This window comes from Zea mays, chromosome 8 (genome assembly GCF_902167145.1).
Source record: "Zea mays cultivar B73 chromosome 8, Zm-B73-REFERENCE-NAM-5.0, whole genome shotgun sequence".
Taxonomy (NCBI): domain Eukaryota; kingdom Viridiplantae; phylum Streptophyta; class Magnoliopsida; order Poales; family Poaceae; genus Zea; species Zea mays.
In genome coordinates, this window is record NC_050103.1 from 22,685,758 (window position 1) to 22,706,037 (window position 20,280).

At 45.3% G+C, this 20,280-nt stretch overlaps 1 pseudogene across 1 annotated transcript; it reads right to left on the reverse strand.

The window, feature by feature from the left end:
* Positions 1–3,629: 3,629 nt before the first annotated feature.
* Positions 3,630–6,184, reverse strand: LOC100273737 (amino acid transporter pseudogene; annotated as a pseudogene). Its single transcript, NR_146330.1, has 7 exons — positions 5,853–6,184; positions 5,580–5,701; positions 4,839–4,862; positions 4,569–4,749; positions 4,264–4,324; positions 4,116–4,178; positions 3,630–4,029 (listed from the first exon to the last, which is right to left on the reverse strand). The product of NR_146330.1 is annotated as an amino acid transporter pseudogene (transcript).
* Between the last annotated feature and the right edge of the window lie 14,096 nt (positions 6,185–20,280).

Below are 20,280 nucleotides of genomic sequence, written 5' to 3' on the forward strand. Positions count from 1 at the left end.
AGTTATTTTTTAGTTTAAAATTAAATAGAAATATATATGGTCTGATTCTAATATGATCCGATCTTTAACTTTATAGTGTAAAATTTAAAGCTAGATACCACCCCTATACATACATAATGCGATTTACCATAGACTTTTATTTGACATACACAACTGACGACACATAATCAGTTACTAGGACACAAAGCCGTAAGAACTTCTAAAAGGATGGAACAAAGTCGTCTTGCCACACAAACGTAAACAATATAATGCAAGTTTTCCACAGACGACCTTTTCATTTTACATAGGACTGACTAGCACATGGAAACTTGAAAAGGGAACGGTTTGATTCGGAGAACGACAAAGCTTTACATGCGAATATAAAATGCTCTCCCTCGTGAATGAGAAGAGGAAAACCGCAACTTGTCCGAAGCCATCAGCTTAACAAACGGTTCGTTCAATTATATGAATTAAAATTAAAAAGACACGGCGCGGATTTACACTACCGATACGCTGCATGACTGGTCTTCTTTGCCGAGTATTCTAAACACTCGGCAAATGTCTTTTTTATTTGACAAAGTTTTTGTTGAGTATTATATTTAACAAAGAATACTTGATAAATATTTTATTGGTAAATGATTCTTCGTCGACTATTTTTTCTGCAATTGGTAAAGACTTCGCCGAATATAAAAAACACATAGATGACTCAAGATAATCCAAATGATATTATGGATCTTTGCATCTTCGATGACTAATATGAGAGATAAATAACGATCTAGACCATTAATTTGTATGTAGTTGGATTACTTTGATATATAAAATTAACTAGATTAGGCATGCCCATACACGTGCATGGGGGTGGTTGTTGAGGAGAGTACGTACATCTAGTAAAGAAAAAAAATAGTGTATTATTGGGGGGTAAGTATGAACTGATGGATTTATTCATTGCTGACCATCACTACTTGGTAGATGCTAAAATTCACCAGAATTAAGTGTTCGACACTATACTTTGTATATGGCCCACGATATATTTCATATGCATGCGTTAGGATTTCAAAAGGCTAGGAATAAGACCCATTCACAGAAGAATGTAGTACATATGAGAAAATGGATTGGAAGCGCATGCACGCGGGTGTTCTCTCTCTCCATTTTTTTTTCTAAGAATCACCTCGAACCATGTTATATGTTGTACGTACACGAACACGAGTATCTACTACGGCTGGATGTTCGTTAGCCGAGAACAAGAACAATTACGGGCCCAAACAGTGAAAAGGAAGATAGCTTCGGCCCAACAAGGTAAAATGAGCAAGCCCATCAACTACATAAGCTCGTTAGTTGCGTACGGACCACTACGTTCCTACCAATACCGCATTACGGGTTCGTACATAGTTAGAGATGGCAACGGATATAAATCCGTCGGGTTTTGCTATCCCAAACTCGTGCCCGTGAAAAATATTTACACCTATTAAAAAACCCGTACCCATGACGGGTTTGAATTTTTGCCCAAACCCATACCCATTGGGTTTGCGGGTACTCACGGGTTACCCGCGGGTTTTTATCTCCAATATGCTTATTCTTTTTATAATCAATAAGTATCGTACTGATTAATGAGATCATAGTCCAAAGTTTATATAATGAACAATGAGTTCATGATTTGGTATAAATAATATTAGTAGAGAGAATTAAATATAAATAATACGTTGTATAATTAAGTTACCTTGCACTAAGTTATACACACCACATATATAACGCTAGTAATAACTATAATAGCAAGCAAGCAACACTATCACCAACTACTTATACATTCACTATTTGATAAAAATTAGGAAGTAAATAGGTAGATAACACGTTTGTTGTTCGTTTATAAAATAAAATGACAATATGCATTAGGTTTGGTCGGGTTTAAAAAACCCACGGGTTCACGGGTTTGGGTACAATCAGAACAAACCCGTACCCATGAACCCGTCGGGTATACATTTATACCCATTAACAAACCTATGGGTATGAAAATTGATCCAAACCCGTACCCTAATGGGGTAAAAACACATCGGGTTTCGGGTACCCATTGCCATCTCTATACATAGTGTAGGTCTGGAGGTATACGTGACCAACGAGTCGTGCTGATTTAATCGGATCAAAGCACGGTTCGGTACGGATAAATATATGGTGGGTTAGATTGGGATAAAGTTGGATCACAGATGGGTTGTGCTAGGTCGTACTCAAGTTGATGGGCTATTTATGTCTAGTATCGTGCTAAATGAGTCGATAGTGCTTATACCGTCCGATGGGTTTGTATCTAAGCCCAAATATGATCCATAATAAACCTCGAGCTGGCCAGACATAGTTACTGTCGTGTCGTGCCATGTCCGTGCCAAAATAAGTGTGCCTCGTGCTGGTCCATATAGACCGACTCATGTGGTCATCTGTAGCCTGGAGGGCAAGTGGTCGATGGATGTGCAAGCTGAAAGATCAAATTAATCTGATCCACGTGCAACAAATAATTGACACAATAGTTGAAAGATTCAAAGCTCCTTCATATTTCATATACGCTTCATTATGCTCGTTGTGTTAGGTTTAATATAGATATATAGCTCATACCTTATTTAATTGGATCAAACTAAGGCCATGTTTCAATCTCATGGGATAAACTTTAGCTTCCTGCTAAACTTTAGCCATATAAATTGAAATGCTAAAGTTTAGCTTCTTGGGTGTCTGAACTACTCTAATAAAGTTTAGCACATTGGAATAAAAAGACATGCATGCCCTAATGCAGAGAGAGAGAGATTGGAGTTGGAGGGTGTTGGAACTTGCTCTCACTCGCAAGGGGGGCCAACAGGGGTGAACGATGACGTTGACAGGGTTACGTGCTAGATGGCAAAAGCTCTGTTAATCCGGCCTCTCACGGGCACTGTGCGGGGGTATTTATAGGTACCTGAGCGCCCAGCGCTTTGTGCTAAGGACGCATGTGCCCTCAGCTACCTAGGTTATTCCCAGAATATTCCCATAAAGCAGGGTTACAGACTGTAATTACAGGGATGCCTTTACAAATTAGACCCGTAACACGCGGCGGCCACGCAGGGCCCGTTACAATGGGCCAGATCACACGTGGGCCTCTGAGCTGGACGAGGCCGCACTATGAGATGACCCCGTCACAGGCCTTCGTCTGGTGCCGAATCGAGCGGAGGGTGTCCCTGTAGGATTACGGGGAGGCTACGCTAGCGCAAAACAAAATTTTCATCCCCATACACTACACGACGGTTCACTTACAGCGACCTACGGTTGGTTGCTAAAACGGCCTTCAGCGACCTACGGTTGGTCGCTAAAAACTTTTAGCGACCCATAAGGATGGTCGCTGCAAGTGCCGTCGCTAAAGGCTTTAGCGACCGACATCTTTTTAGCGACCGACCGTCCGTTGCAAATATTGTATATTTAGAGACCAACCGTGGGTTGATGTACTATAGATTTAGCAACCAACCGTAAGTCGTCATACTATACATTTAGCAACCAACAGAAAGTCGCCCTTTTTACAGTTGTTATTAATAATAATATACATTTAATTAAGCACCACAAATCACAGATTTTTATACACAAATCATAAAGACATACACAGTTAATCAGTATACCACAGTCATAGATCCATCACATAAATACAAAAGCACCACAATTATATATTCACAAAAGCATCACAATTATAATATCATTCACAACTAGATCATTTACAGATAGCTAGCTAGATCATTCACAAAAGCTCCAGAGATGATCAGTCACAAAAGCACCACACTAAACTCAGATTACTCCTTCGCCGCCTGTCCTCCCACAACTAAACTCTCTCTTACCAAATTTCTGCCATAAAGAAGGAACAAATAAACTTAGCTACGAAAAGCTGCCAGTTCCAACTCTGTCAAAGCATTTGGAAGGATCCGTAGACACTAGATAAATATCAGCTAGCGTGCGCTATTTGGTGCTGCTAATCATCTGGCTGACTGAGGTGTATGATCCCACGCATGCACATACGACGCCGATCATTATGATGACTATGCACAGGATGATCTGGAATGAAAACCAAAGTTAAGTTAGATCACAGACAATTCAGTGTCCAGCTATTTCGGGGTTGGGATTCTGGAAGTGTTGTTTACCTCCCACAATGGCACTGCGCCCTTCTTGATGGAGAGGTAGCACGCACATGGGAGTATCAGAGCCTGTAAACCATCAAGCAACTTGTTCAGTTGGGTTGGCCAAAGGAAAGTACAGTGCACGAGTTTAGGTGAAAGTGTTTCTCACAACCCAGAACAGGCAACCCAGAACAGGCAGAGGATGACTGCAATTGTCGCCATCACACCGTCAGCTGAGTACAAAAGATGGTCAGGATCAGGACCCAGGGGGAAGAAAAAAAATCCTTCTTTCACTGAAAGATTACTTAACTTTATTGCTTATATAAACTAACTGAACTATTAGTGGTACGAGTCAATTCTAATAGTGTCATTGCTTAGAAAGATTGTTCTGGCTGACTAAAATAGTCCTACATTCCTTTGAAAGATCAGGAAAAAAAAGAAACAATGTTGTAAGGATTCTACTACATTTTAGCATACCAGAAAGATACGAGAGGAGACTGAGGTTCCTGAGACAGACTGTTTGGAGAATTGCCAAGGCCGTTGTGATCGCAAAGACAGTGTGTGCATTCAGGTCGATGCTGGCAAAAGCTAAATGTGCTGAGGGAAACACTGATGACATGCTGTCTCTTAGCGGCGTGATGTACTCCACACAGCTTGCCTGCAAATATATATATATATATATATAGAATCACAAAGGCATAATAGTAGCCATTCACAGTAAGTTTCAGAAATTCAGAGAACACTTACATAAAGCTCCAAGTAAAGTACAATCTGCAAAAAAGAAAACAGGTGAGATGATTTTCGAAGACAAATCTGTATTCTCAGGCACGCCCTGGACGGCCTGTCGGGCAACTGGGCCTCGTGCCCAGCCGGAGGCCGCGGCGGCTGGGCTATGAAACTGCTATGAAATATATATATATATATATATACATTTGCTAAAAGTGCTAGAACTAAAACTGCTATAAAACTGAAACTGCTATATAAATACACACTGAACCAGTCATTTGCTAAAACTGCTAGAAATGACTGTTATAAAAGGGCTAGAAATACATATACCCTTTTCCCTCTAAGTATATCAGTGTTATTGTTGCCTATACTTCTTGCCTATGTCTTCAGTGTTACTTTTGCCTATGAAATACATATACCTCTTGCCTATATTAGTGTTACTGAATAAACGCTCAACATTCACTGTGGTGTGAATACTATTGCAGTCCATGTAGATCAGTATTAGTGTATAAAAAACGAAAGGCTAAAGTGGTAGAGACATGATGTATTTCAGCTGTCATTATGTACAGTAGTACGAGACCAATTCAACCATTCAGATAATAAAACTAGTAAATTGTGTGTAACCTTTAAATCTAACTTAAATTCAAACTAGTGGCCATAGCACACTAGGCATAACTTAAATTCAACTAAATTGTGTGTATTTCAGCCGTCGTACCCTCTGTTCTGCAGAACCTGCAGGCATTCGGCATAAGGAATTAGCACCTGGGGAGCTGTTTGGCCGCCTGGGAGTGATGAGTGAGTGAGTAGAGTAGAGTAGAGGAAAGGACCAGGTGCTGGAAGAGCCTCCTTGCCTCCTGCTCCGGGAGCTTTCCCTCACTGGCCGCCTGCTGGTCAGTTGCCGTTGCAGCAAAAGGGAAGCGACAGGAGGGGAATCAGACACGTAGTATAGCTGTATGGGAGTGGTAACGGCATCGGACAAGGAGTGTAGCCTGACTGATCACAAGGGAGGAAGAACGAACGGCCGGGGCGGCTTACAATCCTGTCCAGCAGCTCGCCGCCGTTGACGAGCTCAAGCACCATGTAGATCTTCGTCTTGCTGGCAGCCACCTGGATCAAGAACACACGGTCAGGAACACTGTTGAAACTCTGCTCGGCTCGGCGCCCCGTTGGCCGCTCTGGTGCGGCGGGCGGTGGCCTGGGTGCTCGGGCGCTCGGCGCACCGCTCGGCCGGCCTAGGTGCTTGGCGCCCTGCTCGGCCGTGGCCTGGTGGTTGGCGGCTGGCCGTGGAGCCATGGTCCGTGGAGAGTGGAGAACGGCAGCAGCTAGCGGCGGCTGGTGGGCTTGGCGGCTAGGGTTAGAAGGACAGGAGAAGGTGCTAGGAGGCTAGGGGGCTGGGGGTTTTCCGCTGGGAATTGGGGATGCGGGACCGTGGGAGCGGGATGCTAGGTGGCCCGTGGGCTGTGGCCGGCTAGTGAGTGACTAGGTGTTTGGGTCCACATGTCATATCTATTTTTTATTTGTCACAGATGAAGACCATATGTACACTATTTGTTCTTGTAGTTTAACCCATTTGTATTATAGATTTGTACCTATTATTATCTAAGGTTTTATTTATTTATTATTATGAAAATTCCTATTGTGGTGACCACATTGCTATGTATAATAACATATGTCAAATATAATAGCCTTTGGCAATGAATCGGCCCTAAATGGTGGGTCAGGCGAGCTAACATAGATAATAGCATTTTTGTTAAAACAATTATCATATGCCTATAACATATGTGCATTGTCATGAAATATCATCATTATTATTATGATGAAAAGTTATGACAATGTATTTTTATAAGATTTAATAGTGATCCTTACTCTATAGCGACCCACCGCTAGTCCCCGACGACATCTATAGCGACCAACCATAAGTTGTTAAATTTCTAGTCTTTTAGCGACCAACCGACCGTTGCTACAAAAGGATTTAGCGACTGACCGTCGGTCCCTAACCTTTAGCAACCAACAGTTGGTACCTAATAAGGGTCGCTAAAGATCAACCGTCGTGTAGTGATAATACCAAGAACTACTGCGGTTATAGGTCATGGAATTACCACTAGACGCGCAGAGCAGCGGAAGACGTCTCGATGTAGACGAACGCGTCGAGCAGTGCCGTGCAGTCGCCGGCGTCCTTCACGTCCTCGCACGGTTCGTCCAAGTGCTCCAGATGCAGCACCTCCGAGGTATCCACACGTACAGGGAGGAAGCGCCGCGTACCGAACTGCTAGGTTCGCGACGGCGGCTTGGCGAGGGCGAGAGGCGAGCGGCGGCTGCTGATTTGCAGGTGGCGAATTAGGTTATCCCTTAACCGCGCCCCCGCCCCTCATTATATAGGCGTTATGGTGGGCTTCTGACGCCGAGGCCCATCATTAACCTTAAAGCCCAGTCTAATTTCGGATCTAATCCGAATTAGGCTTCCTTCCCCTTAAGTGTGTGACCCTATAGGTTCACGTACAAATAGACATAGCCCGAGTACTCTTACTTGGCCCAATAATTGACAGCGGCCTCTAGCAAGACATGTCAACTCCTATGTGTACGTAAAGATCATATCAGACGAACCATTGCGACATTAAGTACATGCTGTTCCCTTTGTCTCACGATATTTGGTCTGGCTCTAAGCTGACCTCTCTTTCTCGATACTGTGAATTGGAATCCTTTCAATGGTTAACTCTTAACCCTAGCACGACCATGCATTTCTTGATCCAATCACTCGAGGGGCCCAGAGATATCTCTCTCACAAAGAGAGGGACAAATTCCATCTTGACTGACCATGCCTCATAGCATGCTTCCTGACAAACCCAAAACTACCTTTATAACTACCCAGTTACGGGATAGCGTTTGATAGTCCCTAAGTAAGTCAATTCACATCTTGAGAACATGCGACAATCTCAGGTATAAGGATACAGTATTCATGTTGCAAGAAGAGAACTATATTACAATATCTCACGTTGGGTCGGTCCAGCCTCATGTCATACATGCGCCCACATTATTAATTTAACATCTCCATGTTCATGACTTGTGAAATGTAGTCATCAACTAATACATGTGCTAGTCATCGACTCTGACTAGGGACATCATTTAGAATAACCATATAAGTAAAGAATCTCACAAACAATTCACATAATTGCTAATCAATACAAGGTGCCTTCCATGGATATTCAATTAAGCAATATATATATCATGGATACAAAGAAATATGCTCATCTCTATGATTATCTCTAGGGCATATTTCTAACAGTCTCCCACTTGCACTAGAGTTAATCTAGAAGATATCTAATACCCATAGATCTCACGTGTGCCTCATGCTTAGGTTGTGGAAGAGGTTTTGTCAAAGGATCAGCAACATTCAAATCCGTATGTATTTTGCATATCTTTATCTCACCCCGCCTAATGAATTCCCGTATGAGGTGAAACTTCCGCAGTACGTGTTTGTTTTTCTGGTGGTTCCTTGGCTCCTTAGCTTGCGCAATAGCCCCATTGTTGTCACAGTAGAGGTTCAATGGGCTAGATGCATTAGGAAACACACCAAGCTCGATGAGGAACTTTCTTATCCAAACACCTTCCTTCGCAGATTCAGAAGCTGCAATGTACTCGGCTTCTGTTGTAGAATCAGTCACAGTCTCCTGTTTGGAACTCTTCCAACTAACAGCACCACCATTTATTGTGAACACAAAACCTGATTGCGATTTTAACTCGTCTGGGTCAGTTTGGAAGCTAGCATCGGTGTAACCAGTTACAACGAGCTCCTCCTTACCCCCATATACCAGGAACATATCTTTAGTCCTTCTTAAGTACTTAAGAATGCCTTTTACCGCTGTCCAGTGATCCTCACCTGGATCAGCCTGGTATCTACTCGTAGCACTTATAGCGTATGAAACATCTGGGCGTGTACTTATCATGTCATACATGATTGAACCAATTGCTGAGGCGTATGGTACCTTACTCATGCGCTCCCGCTCATTAGCCGTTGCAGGACATTGCATCTGGCTAAGGTGTTTACCATGTGACATAGGTATGAACCCTTTCTTGGACTGTTCCATGTTGAACCGTTTCAAAACCTTGTCAATGTACGTATCTTGACTTAATCCTATAAGCCTCTTCGACCTATCTCTATAGATCCTTATGCCCAAAATATATGCTGCTTCCCCTAAGTCCTTCATAGAAAAACTCTTTTTCAGTGAAGCCTTGACGGACTCCAGCATAGGAATGTCATTCCCAATCAATAATATGTCATCCACATACAAGATTAGAAATACAACAGCGCTCCCACTTTCCTTCTTGTAAACACAAGCTTCTTCTTCATTCTGATGAAAACCAAGCCCTTTGATCACTTCATCAAAACGAATGTTCCAACTCCGAGATGCTTGCTTCAACCCATAAATGGATTTCTGAAGTTTGCATATCTTTCCAGCATTGATCGGATCGACAAAACCCTCGGGCTGTATCATATACACGTCCTCATCTAGGTTTCCATTAAGGAAAGCTGTTTTGACATCCATCTGCCAAATCTCATAATCGAAATATGCGGCAATAGCTAGAATGATCCGAATAGATTTAAGCATCGCTACTGGCGAGAATGTCTCGTCATAGTCAACTCCTTGAACTTGTCGAAAACCCTTTGCAACAAGTCGAGCCTTATAGATGTGAACATTTCCATCCATGTCTTTCTTCTTCTTATAGATCCATTTGCATTCTATAGGTCTAACACCATCAGGCGGGTCAACCAAGTTCCAAACTTGATTTTCTCCCATGGAATCTATCTCGGATCTCATGGCGACATGCCATTTCTCGGAATCTGGGTCCATCATCGCTTCTGAATATGTTGCAGGTTCGTCGTTGTCTAACAACAACACTTCCCCATTGCCCAACAATAGCACTTCTCCTCGTGCCTCGCGAAGCCTTGCTGACCTTCGTGGTTGTGGTGGTGATTCTCTTGCCATAGACGTCTCAACTTGTTCTGCTACATTAGCATCACTTGTTGAATCTTGTCCCACTGGCTCATCCTGAACTTCTTCAAGATACACCTTTTGTTTACTTTTCTCTCTTTTGAGAAACTCTTTCTCTAAGAACACACCGTTCCGGGCGACAAACACTTTGCCCTCTGACCGGTGGTAAAAGTAATATCCTAAAGTTTCCTTTGGATATCCCACGAACATGCACTTGTCCGATTTTGGAGTGAGTTTATCCGACTGTAGTCGCTTGACGTAAACCTCACAACCCCAAATCTTCAGAAAAGACAAGCTGGGAGTCTTCCCAGTCCACATCTCATATGGTGTCTTAACTACGGACTTAGACGGTACCCTATTTAGTGTGAAAGCTGCTGTTTCTAGAGCGTATCCCCAAAACGACAAAGGTAGGTCCGACTGGCTCATCATTGATCGAACCATATCCAATAAAGTCCGATTACGTCGCTCAGACACGCCATTCCTCTGAGGCGTTCCAGGCAGCGTAAGCTGTGGAACAATTCTACAACTCTTTAGATGATTGCTAAACTCATGACTCAAATATTCACCACCACGATCTGATCGCAGTGCTTTAATTTTCTTGCCACGCTGATTTTCTACTTCATTCTAAAACTCTTTGAACTTTTCTGAGGATTCAGACTTGTGTTTCATTAAGTAGACATACCCATATCTACTAAAATCATCAGTGAAGGTTATGAAGTATTGGAATCCTCCCCTAGCTGTCGTACTCATTGGTCCGCACACATCAGTATGTATGAGTTCCAATAAATCTAACGTCCTCTCCGGTAAACCCGTGAAGGGCGCCTTGGTCATCTTACCAAGTAAGCAAGCTTCACATGTCTCGTATGATTCAAAATCAAACGAAGTTAAAAGCCCATCAGAATGAAGCTTCTTCATGCGATTCTCACTTATATGACCCAAACGACAGTGCCACATGTAGGTAGGACTTAAATCATTAGGCCGAGGCCTTTTAGCACTAATATTACAGATAGGTGCATCATCAAGATTTAAAATGAATAACCCATTCATAATGGATGCAAAAGCCACAAACATGCCATTCTTAGAGATCACACAACCATTGTTTTCACTCGCAAATGAATAACCATCCTTCATCAAACATGAAGGAGACATAATGTTTCGACTCATACTAGGAACTAGATAACAATTATTTAACTCCAAAATAAATCCTGATGGGAGGTGGAGTTGCATCGTCCCGACGGTCAACGCAGCAACTCTTGCATTATTGCCTACCCGGAAATCAACTTCTCCTCTTTTCACGCTTCTACTTCTTATCATTCCCTACATCGAATTGCAAATATGGGCAACCGATCCGGTATCAAATACCCAAGAATTAATATAAGAATCAGCAAGAAAAATTTCTGTAATGTGAATAGCAAGTGTACCTGCTGCGGCTGTACCCTTACCGCCGCGATCCTTAATAGAGGCCAAGTACTGCTTGCAATTCCTTTTCCAGTGACCAAGTTCTTTGCAATAAAAGCACTCTGCATCTGAAGCTGGTCCAGCCTTGGGCTTTTGATTTGGCTTGGATACTGTATCCTTTGCCTTGCCCTTCTTTTGAGATTTACCCTTCTTCTTAAAGTTGGGTTTGTTTTGGATCGCCATCACATGGCCGCTGCTGTCAGCGCTTTTCTTTATGTCCCCCTCTGCTGTTTTCAGCATGCCACATAGTTCATTGAGGCCCCTCTCCGCCCCATGCATATGGTAGTTCGTGATGAAGTTTCCATAGCTGGGCGGAAGAGATGCCAAAATGAAGTCAGTGGCCAACTCTTGGCTTATTGGGAAGCCTAGCTTCTCCAACCTCTGACTGTAACCAACCATTTTGATTACGTGTGGCCCAACTGCTGCGCCTTCTGCTAGCTTGCATTCCAGAAAGGCTTTGGACACATTGAACCTTTCTGTCCTAGCCTGAGTCTGGAACATATCCTTGAGCGCCACGATCATATCGTGCACCTCATGGTTTGTCTCAAACTGCATCTGTAGCTCAGGCTCCATGCAAGCAAGCATTAGGCAACTCACTTCAAGATTAGTATCCATTGCTTTCTTGTAAGCGGTTTTAGCTGCAGCAGTTGCATTTTCACCAGGATCCTCTGGTAGTGGGGTGTCTAGAACGTCTTCCTTTTTTTCAGCCCTGAGAACAATTCTCAGGTTACGGATCCAATCCGTATATTTTGTTCCATTTAACTTATCCTTTTCAAGAATTGATCGCAAAGTAAATGTTGGTGTGCTAGGTGCCATTTATCTACAACAAAATAATGCAAAATACTAAGACAAAAATATCCATGACAGAGTAAATCATATTAAACATTTAATAGTCTACTCCCACTAAAATCAATATCCCTCGATTGATACTTAGTGATTCAGAACCCACAACTAACAAGTCTACTAGTGAGCTTTAGCATCACCGCTAGAAGACAAGGTAGATCGGTAAGCAACTCCTTGCTAATCATATCATATATATGACTCCTGTTGTTGGGTGACATCTCTATGTCTCGGCTCCCAACTTTATGCCTCAAAATCCTTAACCATTAAGCTGACTTTGTTTAAGTTAACCAACCCTTTCTGCAGTTCGCATCCGATACAAACCTATCTAGTCAAGGAAAACTGGTGGCACCCTAATTTCATAGACCCACCACCAATTGTACAAGACTTATGATAGTGCAAGGTTTGGAGAGGCATTAAAGCTTAAACATTTATGAGGGATCGTCCTACTTATAACATCGCACGCAAGGACATATATGCAATATAAACAAGTAGAACAATAAGAATGGCATTCACACAACAGTTGTGATTCGGTATGGCTTGCTGTCACATGGTGATCCCCATCTCCAATAATCTGTCCATCACGATGATCTCCATCTCCATGATATAGGTATGCCATCCTCCAGGTGATGAGTCCTTCAAGACCTATCTAACGTATGCTGGTAAACAAATTACATATACGCTTTGGATCATCACATGTTGACACACAGGTCATTACATTAAATTTGGACAATACATGTGGCTCCAGCCATATTGCCCTGGTCACGACACGCAGGTCATGAATAATTTATTAACATGCATCATATACACAATAGCCATACCGATCACAAGATGTCCTGCAAAAACAGGTTAGACAAACACGTTTCTATACGTTTCTAACCTCACAGGATTCCATGCATCGTATGTATGGAAATTCCACTGGAAATCTCATGCGGTTGATCAAATCAACCCAAATCCGAGACTTTCGACCCGAAGAAGATTACACTCATGACGTTGATCTGTTACATCAATCTGCTAGTTGTGTACGCAGTTAGCCCCGATGGTGATTCCAGCCGGTAGGGGCAAGTCGCGCACATAACAGAGAAGGACGAACTGATCTCTCCAGTCATATCCGATGTAATCTACTTCAACCCTTTATAACCAATTGATCTAATCAAACCGTGCATCAAGTAGATCCATCTCATGAACCTAGATCCAGACCTAAAACTACGCAGAACCTGGCTCCGATACCACTGTAGGATTACGGGGAGGCTACGCTAGCGCAAAACAAAATTTTCATCCCCATAATACCAAGAACTACTGCGGTTATAGGTCATGGAATTACCACTAGACGCGCAGAGCAGCGAAAGATGTCTCAATGTAGATGAACGCGTCGAGCAGTGCCGTGCAGTCGCCGGCGTCCTTCACGTCCTCGCACGGTTCGTCCAAGTGCTCCAGATGCAGCACCTCCGAGGTATCCACACGTACAGGGAGGAAGCGTCGCGTACCGAACTGCTAGGTTCGCGACGGCGGCTTGGCGAGGGCGAGAGGCGAGCGGCGGCTGCTGATTTGTAGGTGGCGAATTAGGTTATCCCTTAACCGCGCCCCGCCCCTCATTATATAGGCGTTATGGTGGGCTTCTGACGCCGAGGCCCATCATTAACCCTAAAGCCCAGTCTAATTTCGGATCTAATCCGAATTAGGATTCCTTCCCCTTAAGTGTGTGACCCTATAGGTTCACGTACAAATAGACATAGCCCGAGTACTCTTACTTAGCCCAATAATTGTCAGCGGCCTCTAGCAAGACATGTCAACTCCTATGTGTACGTAAAGATCATATCGGACGAACCATTGCGACATTAAGTACATGATGTTCCCTTTGTCTCACGATATTTGGTCTGGCTCTAAGCTGACCTCTCTTTCTCGATACTGTGAATTGGAATCCTTTCAATGGTTAACTCTTAACCCTAGCACGGCCATGCATTTCTTGATCCAATCACTCGAGGGGCCCAGAGATATCTCTCTCACAAAGAGAGGGACAAATTCCATCTTGACTGACCATGCCTCATAGCATGCTTCCTGACAAACCCAAAACTACCTTTATAACTACCCAGTTACGGGATAGCGTTTGATAGTCCCTAAGTAAGTCAATTTACATCTTGAGAACATGCGACAATCTCAGGTATAAGGATACAGTATTCATGTTGCAAGAAGAGAACTATATTACAATATCTCACGTTGGGTCGGTCCAGCCTCATGTCATACATGCGCCCACGTTATTAATTTAACATCTCCATGTTCATGACTTGTGAAATGTAGTCATCAACTAATACATGTGCTAGTCATCGACTCTGACTAGGGACATCATTTAGAATAACCATATAAGTAAAGAATCTCACAAACAATTCACATAATTGCTAATCAATACAAGGTGCCTTCCATGGATATTCAATTAAGCAATATATATATCATGGATACAAAGAAATATGCTCATCTCTATGATTATCTCTAGGGCATATTTCTAACAGTCCCTGCCCGTTTTGTCTCTGTCAGACCAGCGACTGCAGCGAAGGCCTCGAGCGAAGGGTGGCGTCTTTGCCTTCGCCCCAACATTTGCCCTCCGAGGGACCAGTTCGACAAAGTCACCTGGTGCCGAAGACGTCGCTAGATGGCGGAGACGCTGCCCTCGCTCGAAGTGGTTCCGCGGGGGTTTTTGACATGACCGTTGATTGACAGCGTACTGTTGGATTGCGGGTTTCCCGAAGCGCCGCGCCCTGTTGGATTGCGGGTTTCCCGAAGAGCCGCGCCCTGTCTATAAAAGGGGGCGGGGGTCGGCGCTTTTTGAACTTCACTTTCCGCGCTCCGTGAAAACCCTAGCCGCCTTTTTCACCGTCTTGCTGCTCGTCTGCCCGCCGTGCTCTTGTTCGCCGGAGATCTGGCTCGAGTGAAGCAGACCGCCCGCCGTCGCCGACGGTACGTAGCGATGCCGACCTCCTCTTCTTCTGCTGCCGCTACGCCGCCGCCCGACCCCTCGCCGCCGGCCGCCGCCTCGCCGTCAGCCGACGCCTCGTCTGAGGAGACGCTGAGTAGTTTGATGATGGAGGAGTTGCGCGCCGGCGATTCTGTTGATTTTGGCGTGTCGCGGATGTCGTCGGTCCGCGTGCAAGATATGCAGCGGTTGGGTTACTTCAGCGGCGGAGTTGCTCGTGTCCCGGGGACGGAGGAAGTCCCCGAGCCGGAGGGCGAGTTGGTTGTGTTCGAGGCGTTCTTCGCCGCCGGTCTCCGCCTGCCTGCGCACCGATTTGTTGGCGAAGTCCTGCGCAGGTTTAACGTTCAGATACATCAGCTGACACCGAATGCCGTGGTGGCTCTGTCGAAGTATGTTTGGGCAACGACTTCGTACGGCGGACAGCCATCGGTCGAAGTCTTTGCCAAGTATTATTGTTTGCACTGGCAGAAGAGGATGATTGGAGATGAAGTTGCTCAGTTTGGGTCCTGCACGTTTACGCCGAAGACTGGCAAGACCACGATGCAGGTAGTCGAGTTGGTTCCTTGCGCCCGCAACAAGTGGGGCAACTGGAATGAGTTTTGGTTTTACGTTGCTGAGGGTACCGTTGAAAACCATGAGGGACTTCCTGTGTCCGAGATGTGTTCTCATTTTTACTCAGCGTACCCGCCCTTTGAAGTGGCGGAGGAGGATGCAGACGAAGGGGCCCTTCGGTGCGCCGCCGGCCTGAGCAGTGGGCGCGATTTGGTTGAAGAGTTTGTGGCGTACGGGTATGGCCCTTGGCGCATGGCTGGGCATTGGGCGAAGTGTGCCCTCGCCAGATGCCTTTCCATGGTGGAAGGGTGGTGCGAAGTCCCGCCTTCGCGCTGAACCTGCGAAGCCGCGATCCGGCCGCCTTTGTGCGTGAGGCGGAGGATGGGGCGGTGCGGCTCGTTGGTCGTTACGTGCCGAGGACAGAGGGCCAGCGCAGCTGGGATATCCGCGGGTCGAATGACCGTTTGAACAGGGTTTTTGAATTGAATCAATTGCCGTATGACGGCTATCCTGGTCAAGACGATGTGGACCGCCGTGGGAAGAAACCGGTGGTGGAGACTGGAGACGACCCTGCGCCGGTGGCCGCCCCATCCTCTAAAAAGAGGAAATTAGGTACTGCTATGGGAGGACTTGGGGTTTTCGATGGTTTTGCTAGAGAGTTGATGAGGACATGCGCGGCCCCGGGGGGAAGGATGTCTTCGCCCGAGCTCCGGGAGTCTTCGGCTCGGATGCTGAGGGTTACCGGGGGTTGTTGGCCTAGGAATGTTCCTATCCCCCACGCGGCTGTAATACCCACTTTGTGAGAAATGTATAAAAAGAGAAATTATAGTACTTTATATGTGTTATCAATGTCCATCATCGCATGTGAACACCGTCTTTAAAAACAAATAATTAATAAAAGAATATATATACCATTAATTTATGCATCATGCTGGATTTTATTTTGTGTGCATTTTTGTGACATAACATAAAAAAAATCATGTGAAAAGAAATATATAAAAGTCCAAAGTGGAATTTAACATCTAAAAGAAATTCTAGAAAATAGAGAAAAATAAGAAAGATACCGTACATATAAAATAAATATAATAATTAATTCAATGAGGTTCATATAGGTATTGTACAGTTGATCTAGGTATGAAAGTCACACATATAAATTCAAATTGGGATTTAAATTTGAAATTTAAAGAGAAAAGAATAGGGAAAGTAAAAGAAAAAGGAAGGAAAAATGGGAAAATGACTGCTGGGCCGATTCCTCCACTGCGGCCCACTTCCCCCTTTCCCTCTCCTCGGCCCAGGAATGCCTCCACCGCGCGCACCTATTCTTCCTCCCACTGGCGCACGGGCCCGTTTGCCAGACCAGTCCTCCACCTTCCGCGTTGGTCGGCTCTGCTCAACAGAAACCAAAATCCGCGCCGACCGACTGATGCGTGGGCCCTACCGGTCATCTCCATCTTCCTCGCGGGCGAACGAAACAGAACTCCGCTGCTGTCTCCGCTGGATTACGCTAATTCGGCGCGGATGCTTCACCAAACCGCCGCGGAATCCGCGGAGGATCTCCCGCACCTGTCGCGCGGTCTGACCGAGCTCGCCCCTGAGTATAAATCCGTGGCCGCGGCATCCCCTGGGGCATTGGCGAGCTGCATCATCCGAACAGAGGGTTAGAGAAAGGAGAGGGAGAAAACGGGATGCCGAACGCGCCGTCGCCATCGATTCAAGGACCTATGGCTGTTCGGAGCATGAAGATAGATCTATGGGCTTCGCCCGGGTCTCTGGATCGCGTCAGTGCCGATTGCGGGACAGGAGGGGGACCGGAGCGCGCCCAATTTGTCGCCGCCATCGCGCATTCGCGGTTCGTCGTGGACCGACCGAAACGACGCCGGGTTCTGGGTAAGGACCTGCTCCTCTGGTTCGCCTTCATCTCAATTTCATTCTGCACCTAGCGTATCGAGGTTTGGCGCACTGGAGCTTGGGATTGACCTCCTCCGGCGATGGCGCGGCCGTGGGAAGGCTCGGGCGCCGCCATCGTGGATTGCGTCGCGGGAAGAAGGGACGAGGGCCATCTATCTTGGGATGGAGGGATAGGATTGCACGTGAATAACGCTTCGGCCTGGGGATTCTGCACCGTCCGATTCTAGATGGATGCATAGGAATAGATCTCGGATGTTTTAAATCTTGGTCGTCGATTAAGGATCCGATGGCCACGGGTCCATACCGGTTCGCAGAGTGGGTAGTCTAATCTGAGCCACAAGATCTAGATCCTACGGGCAATAATAGAGAATACCCTTTCGCGGCGCTAGACTTACAAAAGAGCCCCTGTCTTTATTAACAATAAACCCGCCGTCCTACTGCATAGTTTTCTGAGTCTTGGGAATGTTGCACCGTAGCCCCTGCACTTTCCATAATTTGAGGCCCAATCCAGAGAACTTTGAAAATCAGAAATTAATATCAGAAATCAATTTTTAGTGCATAAATAAATGTTAAAACTTGTCTAATTCATAGTAAATGCATATGAACTCCAAATTGGACCATTCCAGTTCCTATAATTTTGTAATATTATTATCTATCAAATAGTACCACTGTTTTTACATGAAGTGCACATTAAAATTTATTTCTCACTTAATCTTATATCAAATACATAAAACCTTAGAAAAATCATAACTCCTTCGTTTTAACTCCGATTTGATCCGTTCAAGATGCGTTAGTCTCGTACAAGCGCGTAGATTATTATTACGCAATTTATTCTTATGTTTGGTGTGATGTTAATTTTGCCTACACATGTTTGTCTGTATTGCTACGTTTAGCGGGAGGTCACGAGAATCTGAAGATCATCTTGGTACCTGGAATCTCAAGTCCCAGGCAAGTTGTGCCCTTGATCACTTCTTTTACCCACTCATGTTCTAATTAATCATAATGATCTGCATAGGTTAATTTTGATGGGACCCAACAGGTTACCCTAGTTTGACTATCTTTATACCTTGATTACCACTGGACTTTTTGGGTAGTACTTGCTATTGCTTTATGTGGTTTTGGGTATGAAGATTACACTATTCATGATTATACTTTTGTTATCAGTTGTTATTTATTGTTCATGTTAAGATCATTATGTTAATTGGAACATGGAGAACCACCCGGGAAAACAGTGCTACCACAAGGGTTTATGGACGCCCTTGGCTGACTAATTAGGAAAGCTAGTGGAGGACTACCTTACCCGAAAGGGGCAAGGGCAGTAGGGGAGTGGTCAGTGTAGGGAGGCCCTCGGGAGGATTTTGCTGTGATGGCGGTCCTGCAAGGGATTCCTGGGGAGGCCCTCGGGAGGATTTTGCTGTGATGGCGGTCCTGCAAGGGATTCCTGGGAAGGCCCTCGGGAGGATTTTGCTGTGATGGCGGTCCTGCAAGGGATTCCTGCATTGGAGCTTCCTATAAACTGTAGCGGGTTTTCTGAAGCTAGTGGAACTTTGTAAAGGCCTCGTAGTGTTACCCTGCCTCGCCTCCTCGGTAGAGGTGTATGGGAAGTCGCGATCCCTTGGCAGATGGGTAACATGACTTGTGGGTAAAGATGCGCAACCTCTACAGAGTGTAAAACTGGTATACTAGCCGTGCTCACGGTCATGAGCGGCTCGGACACTCACATGATTAAATTATGGAATTAAACTCAATTTGTCATATGCATTGCATCGCAGGTGATGTTGTACAGGTGATGTTGTTACTTTTGTTCTACTATTTAATTGGGTTGGTATTCACTTATACTTAGTAATTGCTAATAAAATTTTGACCAACTTTAAAAGCAATGCTCAGCTCTAACCATCCTCTTTGGTAAGCCTTACACTTCACGTGAGCTCCCACCTTTGGCGAGTTCATGCACATTATTCCCCACAACTTGTTGAGCGATGAACGTATGTGAGCTCACTCTTGCTGTCTCACACCCCCCCACAGGTCAAGAGCAGGTACCACAGGATGAGGCGCATGGAGGATGCTGTGACGAGTTCGTGAGAGGTCTAGGCCGTCGTCTCCCAGTCAACTTTGGGTTGCTGGATCGTTTCCTCATATGATGTAACTATTTAATTATTTTGTATAGAACTCCTGTTATATAGTAAAGATGTGACATTCGATCCTGTGCCACTATGCATCATATGTGTGAGACTTGGTCCCAGCACACCTGGTGTTTATGTTCGCGCCCGGGTTTTGGACCCCTAAAATCCGGGTGTGACAGCGGCCGGCGAAGACTTTTTTACATCTCGCATGGTTCGTGAATGGAGAGTTTTTCCTTACGGGCGGAATATTGCTGTTGTTGTGTCAGCAGTGATGGACAAGGATCGCCAGGGAGCTGCACAAAAGCGCCAGGCGGTTGTGAGGCTCCATGAAGCCAGGCCGAAGAGGCAGTGGGAGGCTGCGAAGGCTGCGGCCCCTGGCGGAGGCAAGCCGCCGCTGGCGGCGAAGTTGGGCGTCCCTGCATCTAGCAAGGCGCCGGAGGCAGCGGCAGGCGCTGGAGGCTCCAAATCGGCGAAGGCTGTGCCGCCGTCCAGCAGCGTGGCGGAGGTCGCGAAGGCGGCCCGAGTGTTGCCGTCGTCTGGCAAGCGCGTCGCCGACTTCGCCACCGATATTAGTGTGGACGACTATCTTGGTGGTAAGCCGTTGGCTTGTTTTTTTTTAATTC